Source organism: Aquila chrysaetos, chromosome 16 (assembly GCF_900496995.4).
Source record: "Aquila chrysaetos chrysaetos chromosome 16, bAquChr1.4, whole genome shotgun sequence".
NCBI classification, from domain to species: Eukaryota; Metazoa; Chordata; class Aves; order Accipitriformes; family Accipitridae; genus Aquila; species Aquila chrysaetos.
In genome coordinates, this window is record NC_044019.1 from 18,333,993 (window position 1) to 18,349,363 (window position 15,371).

Below are 15,371 nucleotides of genomic sequence, written 5' to 3' on the forward strand. Positions count from 1 at the left end.
TTCATTAATGGAGAAGAAATTTCTGTTCTCACTTTTTATATCTAAGGTTGCTGGTACTGCCACAATGACCCATTTTAGCCAAGTCAAATACCCTGGGGAATCTCATGGGGAAGGGAGAAGAAGAAAGAAACTAACTCCCTCTTTCAAGAAGCTTGACTTATCATTCCCTTTTTCAAGCTTACCTTCACAGCCCTAACTATCACATTAAAATAGGTTTAAGTGCACAATGTGAAGTAGATTAGATTCCCTTCATTATATTGCCTGGTTAGGAGACTAGCCTAACACAACAGGTCTTAAGTATGAATAAATTTGGCTTTGAATTATGTACAAACCATAGCCCTGCAAATACAGAGATGCACAGTGTCAGTTTTTCTTACAGAATCACAGACAAAACACAGCTTTGCAACAGTCTGTCCATATCTGTCCACACAGTTATTCTCTTTTTCTTCTCAAAGTTTACCTTGCAGTTTACCTTGCCAAAAAAATTTTTCCCCATTTGATTACATGCTCAATCACTACCAGCTCACATTCTACTGCCCAGTTACTGTGCTGAAACATAAGACATGAGACCAGGAAAACCTGATAGCATTTTTCAAACTTATAGCAAAAGAGGAAAACACACACATACACAACATCCCCTACCACCCAAGAGGACAAAACAGAACATGCCAACAGGAACAAAATACATTGCTATCAGCTTCCGCACAGAGGACGCCCTTCTCGCATTTGAAAAGGGCAAGAATATTTTCATTACAAATCATGAAATAGAGCAGCTTTTGCTACAGATTCAGAACAAATAGCTCATACTTCCCCCATTTCACCTCTGTAAATACAAAGATTGCTTGAAATGGCTGGGGTATCTCATCTAAAGAGACTACAACGGCCTAGCAAAAAGGAATAGATGGGAGTTGAAGGATTCCTTTTTTACTTTTACAAGGCTACTTTTAATTTAGTTTCTAAAGTACCTTAAGATTTTATTCTTTTCAATAGAAAATTTTTTCTTTATTGGTCTTATTTCTTTACAGAAACTCTGGTGGTTTGAAAGTTACTGTCAGTTGTTCTGCAGTGTACAAGCAATTCTTCACATGGAAAACAAACTGCACCAATCTGACAACAAATGGGCTGCAGCTACCCATCATATACATAGATCAAAGAACAAAAGAACAAAGTGGCAGCACATTTGCGAAGTCCAGCAGAGAAGATGGGTCTTAAATCTATCTTCTTAGAGATTACTAACATACATAATAGAGCATGCATTAAAATTAATATGTTAAGAATTCATAGTTAATAAACTCATACTAAGTATGAGTGTATTAGACAAGGTTATGCTGATTATGCACTAAGTATTGCAATTCTTTAACTAGATTCAACTGAATCTACACAGCAGCCCCTGCAGCATACAAAAAGCACAAGCATTACTTAATGAACTTTTCAACTGCTGTTGAACTTTCAACAAGAGGGGAGCATAAACTTCCAGTCTGGGAAACATTACTTTTCTTCAGCATTTCAAAGACAAGGAAAAGGCCAGTGAAAACTGTCAGCTGTTAGACTCAGTGATTAAAGTCACAGTGATCAATGATCACATTTTAAACTTGCTGAAAGCTAACTTTCATCAAGGTTCTCTTAAACAAGTGATGTAATACAGAATAAGTATATTAGTGATATTGTTATTCAGAAGAGAACAACGGATGAAAAGGAAGCACCACAAGAGTGCTGCCAGGACACTGCAGGTAGTACCTACGCTGCCAAGAAGGCCAATTTCTGTTATTATTAGAGCTGAGTGTGTATTCAATAAATTTGACTTGAATAGCAAATTCAAGATGCAAATACTATTTTTCCCCTGTACTTCATGAAAAAACAGGCTCTCAGAAAGAGAAAACAAACATTTATAAACTACTAGCAGTAGTTCCCGGAGGTAAAAACAGTCTTCTACCACCACAACACTCTACTAAACCCTCACTTTGATGAGAGCTACACAGCTACAACCACTACAACCAGTTATTGCCTCTGTGTACACTTGAAACAGACGCACATTTGCCTGTTGTTTCCAGATGTTGTTCTGTAGTGAGCACTTACAAAAGCAAGCCTAAAAAAAAAATTGAACATACAGCTGAGTCTTTAGGAGATAAGTCACTGCTTCATCACCTCCTTGTAGTACTTGCATTTCTCACAGCAAGTCTGACATTCTTTTGAGACTATAAAAGGCAGCAACAGATAAATTAATGCAATTTTTAGAACAGAGCAATAAAGTGCTTTGAAGTAGCAAGCAACTAAAAAAGGAAATCAAACAGACATTGCATCAGATGAATGACAGTCATCTGAGAATTGGTTCAATATTTAGCCTGCCATATTCTTATGTGAGAATATTATTCAGATACATGTTTAGTAAAAGGTTTTATTGAATCTTATGACATTTTAAGCTTCTAAAGCCCCAGTTCCCAGAAGAAGTGATTATACATGAGTCTTAATATAGTTCAATGAATGATCAAATATCAGCTATACCTCATTGAGGTTTAAGCAAAGCATTTTTACCTCACATGGTAGAAATTTGTTTCAGTACCTGATTAGCTGCAGGTGAGCACATACTTCATGAGTTCTAGCAGCTAACATGGGACAACTGTTGTGCATTTGAGCCTTGAGAGCTGCTGCCACATGCTTTTCAGTCTTCCTACCTTGCTGACCATAGAAGATGACTTTATAGACTTTGTGCAGCCTAGTGGGTAGGAAGCCCAAAACAAAGAGCATGAATTCTACAATACCAAATATCCCATCTCACTGGCCTGGCTTTTTGGTTTACATTATCCATACCACATCTTGTATTCCTTCAGTAAAGACATATCTCCAAATAAGCAGCACATAAAAAACCCAAACCTAAGGAATGGGACAGCTACCATGCACTAATTAACTCTACTTCAGATGTCTTCAGAGACATACCTTTCTCCTCAACAAGAGTATATCACTCATATGTTTAGCTCAAAAAAACATGATTAGAAACCCTGGCCTTCAATTGTTTCTCTAATATTGCTTGCCATCCCAAACAGTGTTCCATTTTTTGGTTTACATAATTCTTCATTATTTCATCTATCTTTATTTCCCTTTCCTCAGCTTTCTGACTATTTTGCTCAGAATAACTTATTTGCACTTTCCAGACAACATGGTTTTCAATTTTTAATTAAAATAACTGTTTTTCCAATTCAAAATCTAGAGCTCACTGTTAAACTCAGAACTGTGACTTCTCTCAGAAAATGTGAAAAATTGTTTTGACACTTAGCAATCTATCCCCAGGGGGATAAAACTTTGCTATACGCAAAAGGAGTACTTACTGAAACAAACCTGAACCAATATGGCTTGCCTATTTCTTTTACTGCACTCTTCCAATAGTCAAACCATTTTACACGCTAATATATTGGTTTTTCCCACAGACAAAAAGCCAGTGAGTGGATTGGGTATATTTACTATAAACAATACCATACACATGGAATCTTCACTGTAAGATAGGGAGAAACTGAATACCTGAGCGTAAGATGAAAAGATTATCTCAGAAATCAAGTGTTTGCTAAATTGTACTGTATTACTTTGCTTCACAAATTAAAACTGGATTGTATTGCTCAAATAGCTTTTGCAAGGTACAGAGATATCATAGAACTCATTCATATTTGTTGCAAACTGATTTTACCTAAAAAATACTCAGAAAAATAGTAAGTTACATGAATTTTACTTTGCACCACATTTATGCTTCCACCAGCATAATTAGTTAATGCCAGATCTCTTCTTTCAAAAATGGGCACAGTTTTACATTAGTAAGGGCTTTGAAAATTCTACATGAAATATGCAAGCGCTAACAAACATGCCCTTTGTTTACAGCATGAAACCAAGAGCTGGTCACGTTTAACTTTGCATTGCAGACTGCCTTCAACTCAAGTAAAACTGAAAGACTTGGTGAAGAAAGTTTTAACAACTGCAAGCATAATTTCTGAAAACACACCTGCTGAGAATAGAATTATGAGACCTCCCTACCAGTTGTTTTGTGGATTTTTTTTTTTTTTAAATCTGTTATTAAGTGCTACTGCATTTTATTGATTTTACTTTCCAGGTTTATTCATGTTTTGGAAGACAATGATCCAAAAGTAATACAAGCACACATTTAAATACTTAATTTTTGTGCCACATCCCCCAGTGAAGATTTTCTTTTAAAAGTTGTACAAGTCAGCTGAAAGCTAAGGGGAGAAAAATGTCAGGCTGAGATGTTTTAGAAGACAAAGATGCAATTAATAGATCATCTCTTTCAGCATGATGCAAGAAAAACTAAGCAAAACCAGAACCATAAAGTCACATGTGATTATTCCTTTTATTTCCTACAAAACTTAAAAATTCAATTGCTTAGGAAGGTTCCCAAGGCCAGATAGGACTAGGAAAGATTGGGAGCAGCATGGGTACAGGCCCAGCAAGTGCCTCAAGAGACATCAGAGATTTTTGAAGGCTTACAGAAATTACACACTCCTTTTTAAATAGGGATAATACTAACTAATCCAAAAACACTGAGAATAAATGTATGTTTGACAACTGGCATCATACTGTCACCTAAAGAGTGTATTTTAATTGTAATTGTTTATAAAATTCAGGGCACTGATACAAACTATACAACACACACACAAACACAAGTTTGCGACTGCACTAGTTAATATCTGCTTAAGAGGCTTTAAGCACAAAAAGCCTTTGAAATATCACTTCCTGAGGGCTTAATTTTACAGTCTTTGAATTCTTTAAAAATAGGTTTTGTTTGAAGGTTTTGGGGGATACAATTATTACTAATAGCATGCCGTATCTGTGACAACCCTTTTGCATGCTTATGGTTGAAGGAACCATCTCCAAGGGAAAATTGTTGTAGTGTTTGTCACCTGAAAAAAAGCAGGTTTCATAATAATTTAGGCCTCACGTCATTATATAGTTAAGAAGCAACAATATTTTATACATGCTAAGACAGGAAAAAAGTATTCCCACTTAAAGAATCTTTTCCTCTATTTGCAAAGTTTTATATAAAAGTCTTTATATAGATTTAAAATTATTTAAGTTTGATGAGTATTCTATTACATTTCAGTACATTAGTAATTTCTAAATTTATTCATGAAGTTGTTTGCTTCCTTAAGATAATATGGCTTCAGTTAGATCAATTAAACATCTACTGTCCATTCCACTGGATGCATAGTTTTAATTTATTATAGCTGAAGTCCTACAGATTTATATATTTATCTGGTAATACTTTTGTGGAAGACTTATTTCTGCCTTCTACCTGCTGAAGACCTGCTCCCTTTCCTCATTGTTTTGAAAAGGATTTTGACCTTTATCAGGCATTGTGGAAACCACTAATTTTTTCACTATCAGAAAGCCGCAACTGAGCTGCTTGACGCATTTGCACCCTATTCTACAGTTTTCCTTCTACTGCTTTAAATACCTCTCCTAAATGTTTTTACCTGGTATGAAATACAGATGACACTTGACCTTGGATTTTAGTTTTATTTTGAAAACTAAAGTTCACACAGCCTGGGAAGATGGCAGAAATAAGTTATTCTTACTTTTCACAGTCTCAGTAATGGTTGGATTTTCTGCCTTTCTTGTACATTGTTTTAACAAATCCTTTATTTCATTTGATTTTTTCCAAGAGCAGAGGTTGTATTTTGATATCTTTGCTGCTGTATAAGCAGAACAATATTATTTATTAATATTTACTTTCGTTATAAATATTTTATTAAAATATCTTCTTTCTCCTTAAAACATAAAACTGAGCCCTCTGAGCACAGATGCTTATTTTACTTCTAGAATGACACCTTTGCTAGCTTACAGCAGTTCTTCAGTGGCTTATTTGTTACATTATAGTTGACTTAACCGAACAATATTTAAGTCCTTACATCTATAAACTTTAGGTATTTGTGTGCAATCTCCACTGAGTCATTCATAAAGAGTCTGCTGGAGACTGAAGCAAGTAAGTGTCATCTATGTCCCTTTGATAATGCATCTTCATACTTTCAAATATTTAAAATAGCTTTACTTGGCAAAGCTATCTGCTTGGTAAAATTATTTAAGTCAGTTTCTCTCAACTTATTCTTACTGACTAAATATATCAAGAGGGAGCATGTTTAGACTGCAAGGTCTTCAGGATGGGGACAGTATTATTTTTACAATGTCAGGAACAACAATGTTAGGATCTTTGTACCCTACTGTTAATTAAATAAGGAACTCTGTTGCAGAAGATAGATGGGCAAGTACGATCAAAAGTTAGCACTCTGCCTGTTTCTCCTTCTCCGTCCATTATTTATTGAAGTTGTTTGGATTTGTTTACAAAAAAGCAATAACAACAAAGTTCTAAATATATTTTTTTCCTGAAAATGACTGAAGAACAAGCTTGCGTCTCTTTCCTTTACCTTAAATAGAAGCAAAGCTGATGAGAACAAAAAGCCATTTCCATTAAAATTCAGACCACGTAATTTCTCATCTATGTAGAGCCACCCTAACAGTAGTCTTTAATCAAAAGCATTGTTATGATTATCTTACATGCCAAAACAGTAAAGACACAAAAGAACAAGTATATCTTCATAAAGTTTTCCCTTTTGACACTGCCCTTTGAAAGCAAATAACCAGCTTTCATTACTAAACACTAACTTACATATTCTACAAAATTCAGGTGATAAGAAATTTATGTGGAGGGAAGTTCAAATTTTATAATATGTGCTTACACATTATGGTGGCAATCCTACACTTAAATGAAATCAATGCAAATTCATGCCAGGAATATAGAGACACATACAGGCATATGGAGTGGATGTAGGCCTTTTGCAGCTGAAGGAGAAGAGGAAGGAAAAAATAATGATGCTTAGAATTTATAAATTTCACAATTTACATTTGCATATGTAGGTAAGACTACTCAGTCTTTACAGCAAAAAAGAAAGCAAACATTATCCCCCATTACAAAGAAAATGCATATATCTGAGGTCCCATCCACTTCTGAAGTCAGCAAGAATTTTGCCATTGATTTTAGTGACAGCGGGATAAAGCCTCAGGTGACTGACTACGTGAAAATTACTGTCCTGTTCACAGCTTTAGGCACAGTTCACTGAAAAAAGAGGCCTTTCAAGATACTTGTTACAGAAGGAATGCCTGCATTCCCAATTAAGTATTTTGACACTCATTCTCACAAATTCCTCACCAAGGAATGTTGCTATTAAATGTACTATTCTCAACAACCAAATCCTAAGACCAGCATGGCACTTCTCATAATTATTATTAGCTATTATGAGCAGCTTTTATTTATCTTATTCTTCCCCTGCCTTAGTTATGACTCATTTTCTCCTCACAAAAAAAAAGTAAGAGTAGTTAAACGGTGGATTAAGTTTCTCCCTTTGCTGCTTGAGATGGTTACTATCTATCCAACTGCTTCCTTTAGAAAAATACAAGCACATATATGGCATGTTAGTGTGTGATAGGACAACTAAGTGTAGAAGCGTGTTTTATCCGCTACAAATAAACTGGCTGTAACACCAATTAGCATTGTCATCACTCTGGGTTTTTGTTACACTTGCTGTAATGCAGTTGTATTGCTATGAAAAATTCATCCCGTGATAGTTATGAAAAGGAGAAATACTAGTCTGCTAAACGGCAAGAAAACACCGGTATAATTCCCTCCTGGGAAAACAAAAACAATGAAAATATCTATGCAACAACAAAAAAACAAACCGAACAAAAAAACTAAACAAAAAACGCTCTTTGCTATAAACTAACAGTACCTGATTTCTAAAATCCTATTTAATTAGAATTTCTGCCTTTCTTTACTAGTTTGATACACAGACAAATGCTTACACTGCTGTTTTACTTTCAGTTACAAGAGCTTAGGTTTGAACGTGCTACAGATTTTGCATTTCAACCTCAGGCTTAAAAGAAATCAAACCAAAAAAACCAACCACACAGACCCACACACACAAACAACTTCTCAGAAAAGAACTGCCTCAGGAAAAATTACTTTACTGTAGTAGGATTCCTTATACAATTGATGCTTTGCAGCACTGTGCTATTAGCAGACTGTTGAACTCTCGTGGTTCTATTTAATCTCTGGGTTTCATCATTGAAACCCAAATTAAGTCAACAGAAGTGTGCCAAGGCAAAGTTTTTTTGGCTCATTTACTAGTATCCTGCTAAGTGGTAATGTCAGGAAGACTATGCATGGGGTGGGAGGGGGGAGGCAGCAGTGGCAGGGAAGATAGCTATGCATTAACCTATTAAAATGTGTTTACTTATCCCATCATGATAGGCTCCATTTACAAATGCTTAGTTTACTGAAACTCAGTTATAACTCTAAACCAGTGAATTTCACATGAAAGCTTTAAAAATGGTCTTGACAAAAAGAATGGGCAAAAATTTGGAATTTAATTTTATTGCGATATGTTTTCAAATTTTTCTGTGGGTTTTCTTTTGTTTTGGGGTTTTTGGTTTGGTTTTTTTAGGTTTTTGGTTGGTTGGGAGTTTTTTTTCAAAATATTGAGAATTATACCACTCATGAATACCCAGCAAAAGGAAGAGGGCAATCAATACAAAGTCAGAGTACCAAACTTGCATCTTAATTATGATTTTGTAAGTTACTGCTTTTTATTTGAATATTACAGTGGCTAGGTCATATAAGGTAAAGAGAAGGTCACAGAAGATTATAACTGGATAAACTGATGTCTTTCAAGTGCCATGTGGTACTTGGAAAGCAACAACCTTCATAACTTCTCAGTTGTAGTTCTATTATTCACTTCTGTACATATTTCACTTAATTATATTGTAAGTTGCTATTGTCATACATAGCTTATCACCTGAGCATCTGCTTCTTCATCCACACCAGCTGCCTGCAGATGCTGTAATGTATTTGAGTGTTCAGTCTCATCATATTAAAATCCTTGCCTGACAAATACCACTCTTAATGAGAATTCTGGACATTTTCCCCTATAGAGAATATAGTCAGCTTTACCAGCCCTGCTGGTATTTTGGGCTTGTAATTGCTTCAGTTACTACTCAGTTTCCTATACAGAAGATAATTTATTACACTGATAAGTTAGAGGAACACAGATGAGCCTTCAAGCATACAAGCACCTCTCTTGGTCTCCAAAAGCCTTCCCTTTTTACACATATCAGTCTAATAAGAGATAATTGCTGTAAACTTCTTTTTCTAAAGTTTGAATAAGTTTGCCCAGCCTTAAGCTTTCATAGAAGCATTACTGTTTTTCACCGTGTGTTGTCATAACTTTTTGGTCTTACAAGTCACACCCAAATATGTTTGAAAACAATTTCATTTATATGTAAACACCTTGAAACTGCTTTTTACTGCATATAATAAAACTGTGGTCAGTATCTTTAAGTTACCTGCAATTGATTTTGTCTTGCTTATTCTTTTTCATAGATGTTAGCTAAGAGATGATGGAGTTTACTACATTATCACTCTCCCTTCTTCCCCCATTTCCCACCCCTATACCCCCAAATCTTCTATATACCTTCAAACACCTTATTGATATAACTGAATCCCTCCATAGCATTCCCCACCAGGCCTAGTCCTCTTTCTCCTGTAGTCTTGGAGAAGAGAAGATACAAATCTACAATTATTAAACACTGAGTGCTTCTGAACCTTACCAGTATTTTTCCAGGTCTTTTTTCCTAGGATACAGCCTCTACAAAATTTATGTAGTATGTATGCATTCTGTTTGATTAATGAAATTAAACAGCAGTGCAAACACTGCTTTCATATACATCTCTATGGGTTTACCTATGCCATCTTCAAGGTCTTAAGACTTCACTTTGTGGCCCATAAGTTACTACTACTCTTTCCTCCATTCAGCCATCACCATTTAGTACTCAGTGAGTAGGCTATCCTGATATATTTAGAAAAAATCAGATTGTTTAAGAAGGTTCTATTATGACTAATGCTCCTTTGATGTCCATTTAAAGTTCCTAGATGTTCACAAACAATTAAAACTATCTTTTTAATAAAAAATAAATGTCTTGCAGTCCCTCCAGGTGTAACCTTAGAGCTCCATCACGTTATCTTTGGACAACTATGCTCACAAATGAGAAAAATGCTGTACAAAAATAACAAAAATTTATAACGCCCAGCTTTGTTAAGCAGGACTAACATAGAGAGATGACAAGAGCAGTTCTGAAAATCTGTCTTTCTTTTTTTAATATTAGCTCTGTTTCATTTTGTTCACAGGCACAGACAAGACAAAGAGTAAGAAAAAGTTACATAAGTTTCTACAGATGTTGGATGAGAAGGATCAGCTCTTTCAGAGGGAAGTTACGAGAGGAAGGGACTAGAAGTCCTAAAGATTCTTGTTTACATTTCAACTGGTATTCACAGGTCCCCAGAGGTGCCTTCAGTGTTCTGTGCAGCCTCTAAAAATCACAAATTCATGATTCTGTAATGCAATACAAGCACCTCTGCCAGAATTTAATCCACAACTACTCCACCTTTCTACCCTTCCAGAATGCCAAGATCTGCAATAGTTGGTAATTCTCTGGAGGATAACAGCTCAAAAGCAAGCCTATTCAACAGCCCAGCTCTTTCTGTACATTCAGTATAATTTAAGGAGGAAAAAGAAAGTTTAGAAGTGTTGGGAGAACATCAGAGAGCAACACCCAAAGCCACCTGCACACTTCCCCTCCTAAATTTGGGCAAGTATTACTGAATTTTCTATATTGTTAAGAACAATGCATCCACACGGGCTTTCACCATGAAGCAAATATCAGTTGTAAGTTTAATAAAATTCTATGCTTGTGCTAAGCTCTTATCTGTTTAACAACAGGACTTAAGGAGACAAGCAGCCACTGCTAAGGTAACAGTTTAAAAAAAAAAAAGGGGGGGGGGGGGGAAGCAAGCTACTTACATAAGCCAATAAGATGGCACCCCCCAAACTGGGAGGCATAAATTTTCACTTCAATTGCATTAGTTGGCAGAGGATTGAATGCTTATAGTATGCAGTCCTTAAAATTTACCAGGCATGCAATACTCCTAGTATGTATACTTTTTGTTGTTCTTTTGCTAAAGCCTTACCCAGAAACTCTAGGCAAGTAAAAAAAAAAAAAACCAAAAAAAAAAAAAAAAACCCACAAAAAACCCCCCCAAAAAAACCACAAGCAAAACAAAACATGGATACAAAGGTTAGCAGGCATGTCGCATGGTATTTTGTAAACCATGAGGCAGCACATGCATTAGCAGCCATTTACACACTAGTGTCTAACATTCACATGAATAGAAATGGCAAAATCAAAAGAGAGGCTAAGGCTATGCCATGCCATTAATGCTTTCACAGGTGCTTCATAACTGAACACAAAATTGAGTTTCCAAAGTTCATTCCAGAAAAAGGAAAAAAAAAAAAAAAAAACCACCAGAAAAAACAACAATCAACAGCCAAACAGACAGACCCCAAACCTACTTCTGTGGATTTTTAAGATATAGCACGGGGGAAGGCACCATCTGCCACAAGCATACATATAACATCTGCATCCAATTACTTTCATGTGAACATGAACACTTATAAGAACAAAATGGGTATGGCAGATCCCATCTTAGAACAGACCTAAATTTCTAGGCCCAAGATTCTAAAAGTCAAGCCTTCAGCTTCCCAAACACATCTGACCACTATAAAACAACATCAAAAGGAGCCAATCTCCCAGAACAACAACAGAATCAGCTCCACCACCCTCCACCACTTCCCTGCACAAAGTTTTCCTTCTTTGGGAGGCTTTCCCCCCCCACCTTCATCACTCATATATGAGGTAAGATTTCCTGTCTTTTGCCTGCCCACAAGAAACCAGACTCACCCTCTCATCCCTCTTCAGAGAAGTCTGTCTATGCTACTGCCTTGTTGTCCTCTTCTTCCAAGCTTTCTGCATCTGGGAAACAAAGCCATTTTAACAAGTAGGATTACTTAAACCACAATCAGCCTCATTCCTCAGACCTGACCTAATGAGGGAGTAAACATGGTCCAGACAAACAATACGACAGATACCACTACTCTCTATATTCCACCCTGCTGGCTCCAGCTTCTTGCCTACAGAAGCAGTTGCCTGTCACTTCCTACCCTCCAGCATTGGCATTGTCTTAAAGCCACCTTCATGCAAGAAGTTTTGCATTTAGAAAACAGAAGAAAACAGATTTAACAAACTGGTTAGCATTTCATAAGCAGAACAAGAAGGTGCGACACTGAAACATTCAGCATAGAATTTTATCCACTTCCAGGTGCTTTTTCAACCCCTTCATCTGCTCAGTAGTAGGTTTGTATTTTTCAAATACACAGTTTGCTCGCAGCACTGCATATACTATTGTATGCATTAACTCTACAAAGTTGACAATAAGTTTGTGTATATACTAATAAAAACCTTATTATTTTTGCAGTCATAGCAAGACAATATTGATACTGCTGCTCATGGGGCACCCAGCTTAGTTCACATATGCATTTAGTTTTTAGGAGCTGCAGTAAGTTGCCCTACAGTTCACAGTGCTTAACTCCCCTGTAAGCCCTTTTCTCACTCAGACTGTAAAGCATCTTTGTCAGACACTGGAATAGGCTGCCCAGGGAAGTGGTTGAGTCACCATCCCTGGAGGTATTCAAAAAGCGAGTAGACAGGGTACTTCAGGACATGGTTTAGTGGGCATGGTTGATAGTTGGACTCGATGATCTTGAAGGTCTTTTCCAACCTAAATGATTCTATGATTCTATGATCTTGTATTCTTAATTTTGCCTCCAAAACATTGATCCTTTTCATTACACATAATGTTTTGGTTGTTCTGATGTCACACAGAACACATACTGTATAGAACATAGTAAGTGCATTAGCAGAAAATATATACTAAATGAGTTAGCAGGCTTAAGTCAGGCTTAAGTACTACCTGAGTATGGTCCTATCTTCTTCACAAGTAAGCAGGGTTAGCATTGGCATTAGAAGGTTTATGGTTTTAAACTGCCAAGTTGAGATACAGCATACTCACTGGAGGGTCCCTGAATTGGTGTTCTTTCCGAGTGTTCAACCACAGACATGAGAAAATGCTAGAAAAAACCATAACAACTGATTTGGCTATCAATAGTCAGTAAGTCAAGCTTACTGCCACACAAGATAAGGTAGCCATTGCCCACTGCTCTAGTTACACATAAACTACCCAGACATTGAACTACTACAGAATTTCAAGTTGTTTTTTTTTTTCCTTTTTAAAGAATCTCAGGAACAAGAAAAATAATACAACTTTAAAAACAGATCACTTCACTTAAATAACATCAACTCGCCAATTATTCCTCAGTACTGTACCCATCTGCTCAGTACTAAACCTCCATTCCTACTTGCAGTGTTGCAAAAAAATGCCATTAAGTATCTGTGAGCTGAGTTAATGGTTAAGAACTTGACTAAAAGAATATAATAGAATTTACAAACCTTAACCAAGCTCAGAAGCCCTTTAGGACAGGCATTGTACAGAACCAAGTACAGACACACCTTCTCACTTTTGGAAATATAGCTATTACTTACCATTTCTTAAAAAAAGGTTGAATGAATGAAAGGCAAGAGGCTTGCTTCCTTCCTCTATACAGTTGCTCTGTCTACATTTCACTAGTAAAAGAACCCATAGATAATCCACTGTTACCAGTGTCAGTCTTCTCAAAATAAATGGAAAATTCCTACCAATTTTGTTTCCAGATCAGAGGTAGAGCACTCATATGAAACTTCTCTTATTAGATATACTGATCTAATCTGTTTGCTTTTGGAAAGTTTATTGTAGATAATTAGCTACATGGATTTGGGAAGATACACTACATACAATTGCTTCCAATTCCAGGAATTCAAGAAACATATGTTTATAAGTGCCCCTAGAAGTGTTTATAAGAAATTCCCCTCCCCCATGCCTTTTTTTTTTTTTTTTAAGGTACAGAATAAATTTGGGGAAAGGAAGGATTTTATATTCACTCTAACTTGTTCCACAATACAAGAACCATTTAAACATCCTTGACAGTAAACCCCACTGATTTTATTTTAAACAAAATTTTTGGAACAAAATTCAAGTTGCCAAAACAAGAGCAGCACCTTGGATGTCATCCTTTTCTGTATAATAATGAACTTAACTCTTCCTTGAAAACTACTAAGGAAACATACGGATAATTTCACAGAGAAGTGTCACAAACCAAAGCCCTACAGAGGAAAGTAAAAACAAACAATATCCCCTTCTCTTCACTCAACCTATTAGAATAGTAACAAAATATAAACTAAGCAAGAGACCAATTGGTCATCCTCATGGAAAAGTCACCAAAAGAGTCACAACTAATCTTTATAATATTAGGATCACAGAAAAGACCACAAAACTCTCTCTATAATTTGCTATGAAGTAAAGCTTGTCATGTAAAACTAGACAATGGTGTGCAATCCCCCCCCCCCCCTCAAAGAGTATACACAATCGAGTCACATTATTCAAGTACAAAACTGCTTGGCAGCCATTTGAGGGCAATGTGCTAGGGTTTGGGGCGGGGGGGAGGAAGAGGAACAGCAAAACACGGGATGTTACATGAAGGATCTGGAGTGCTACGTGCTTGAGTCTAATCAACCAGAATAACTTTGATCGCACAAAGTCATGACTAAAATAATTACTTGGGTTTTTGTAGGTTCAGTACCTGTCTCTGAAAGCACTAGGGATAGGCTCCTTTTACAGTCTACCAGGTAAAATTCAGCTGCTTTCCCACATAATTTCACATATCTCAACTCTTTCCGGTTGCTGGATGATACAATGCATGACCTTACATTCCTTTTCACCAAGAACACTCCAAACACTCACTGCAAGAAGGATTGTCAGCACAAGTGCTAAATGTGCTATTGTTTACAATGGTGTTCACCACTGTACCTTGGGAGTTAAGAGCGATAATTTAAACAAAGGCCATTCATAACTTCCATGTTGTTATGGTTTGGTCAGTGCCTCATCACTGTCCCCAATATCCCTTCTAAGCTACATTTTCTGCAGGAGAGGTACAAGTTTACAATAGGGGTCCTTCCCACATTAGCACTGCTGGGACTGCCAAGTTGTGAATTTTACATTGCTTAAAGCCCGGCCATTATATAGTCTCAGTCAGTATTCAGAAAAGACAGTATTGTCATTAGCAGTTGTCCTAAACCAATTTTTCCTCCTCTGTGCCTTGCATGGCCACAAGCCACTGTACACAATTTAAAAATCACTACAGAAGTACTTTCTCACCTCCATGCCAACATCTTCCATCACACTCAACTATCATATTACCTTCACAGATGTTTATGCCTACCTCTGTTCTACAGCTAGTATTACTCATCTGCACATTTACTATAAAATCTTTATTACTGAA

At 36.4% G+C, this 15,371-nt stretch overlaps 1 protein-coding gene across 1 annotated transcript in view; it reads right to left on the reverse strand.

The window, feature by feature from the left end:
* The window catches only part of IRAG1 (inositol 1,4,5-triphosphate receptor associated 1), a 126,859-nt gene that overhangs the window by 98,245 nt on the left and 13,243 nt on the right, over positions 1-15,371 (reverse strand). Inside the window, exon 4 of the mRNA XM_041129225.1 lies at positions 5,574-5,687. The gene's annotated coding sequence lies outside the window, so the exon portion shown is untranslated. The remainder of the gene's footprint in view (positions 1-5,573; positions 5,688-15,371) is intronic.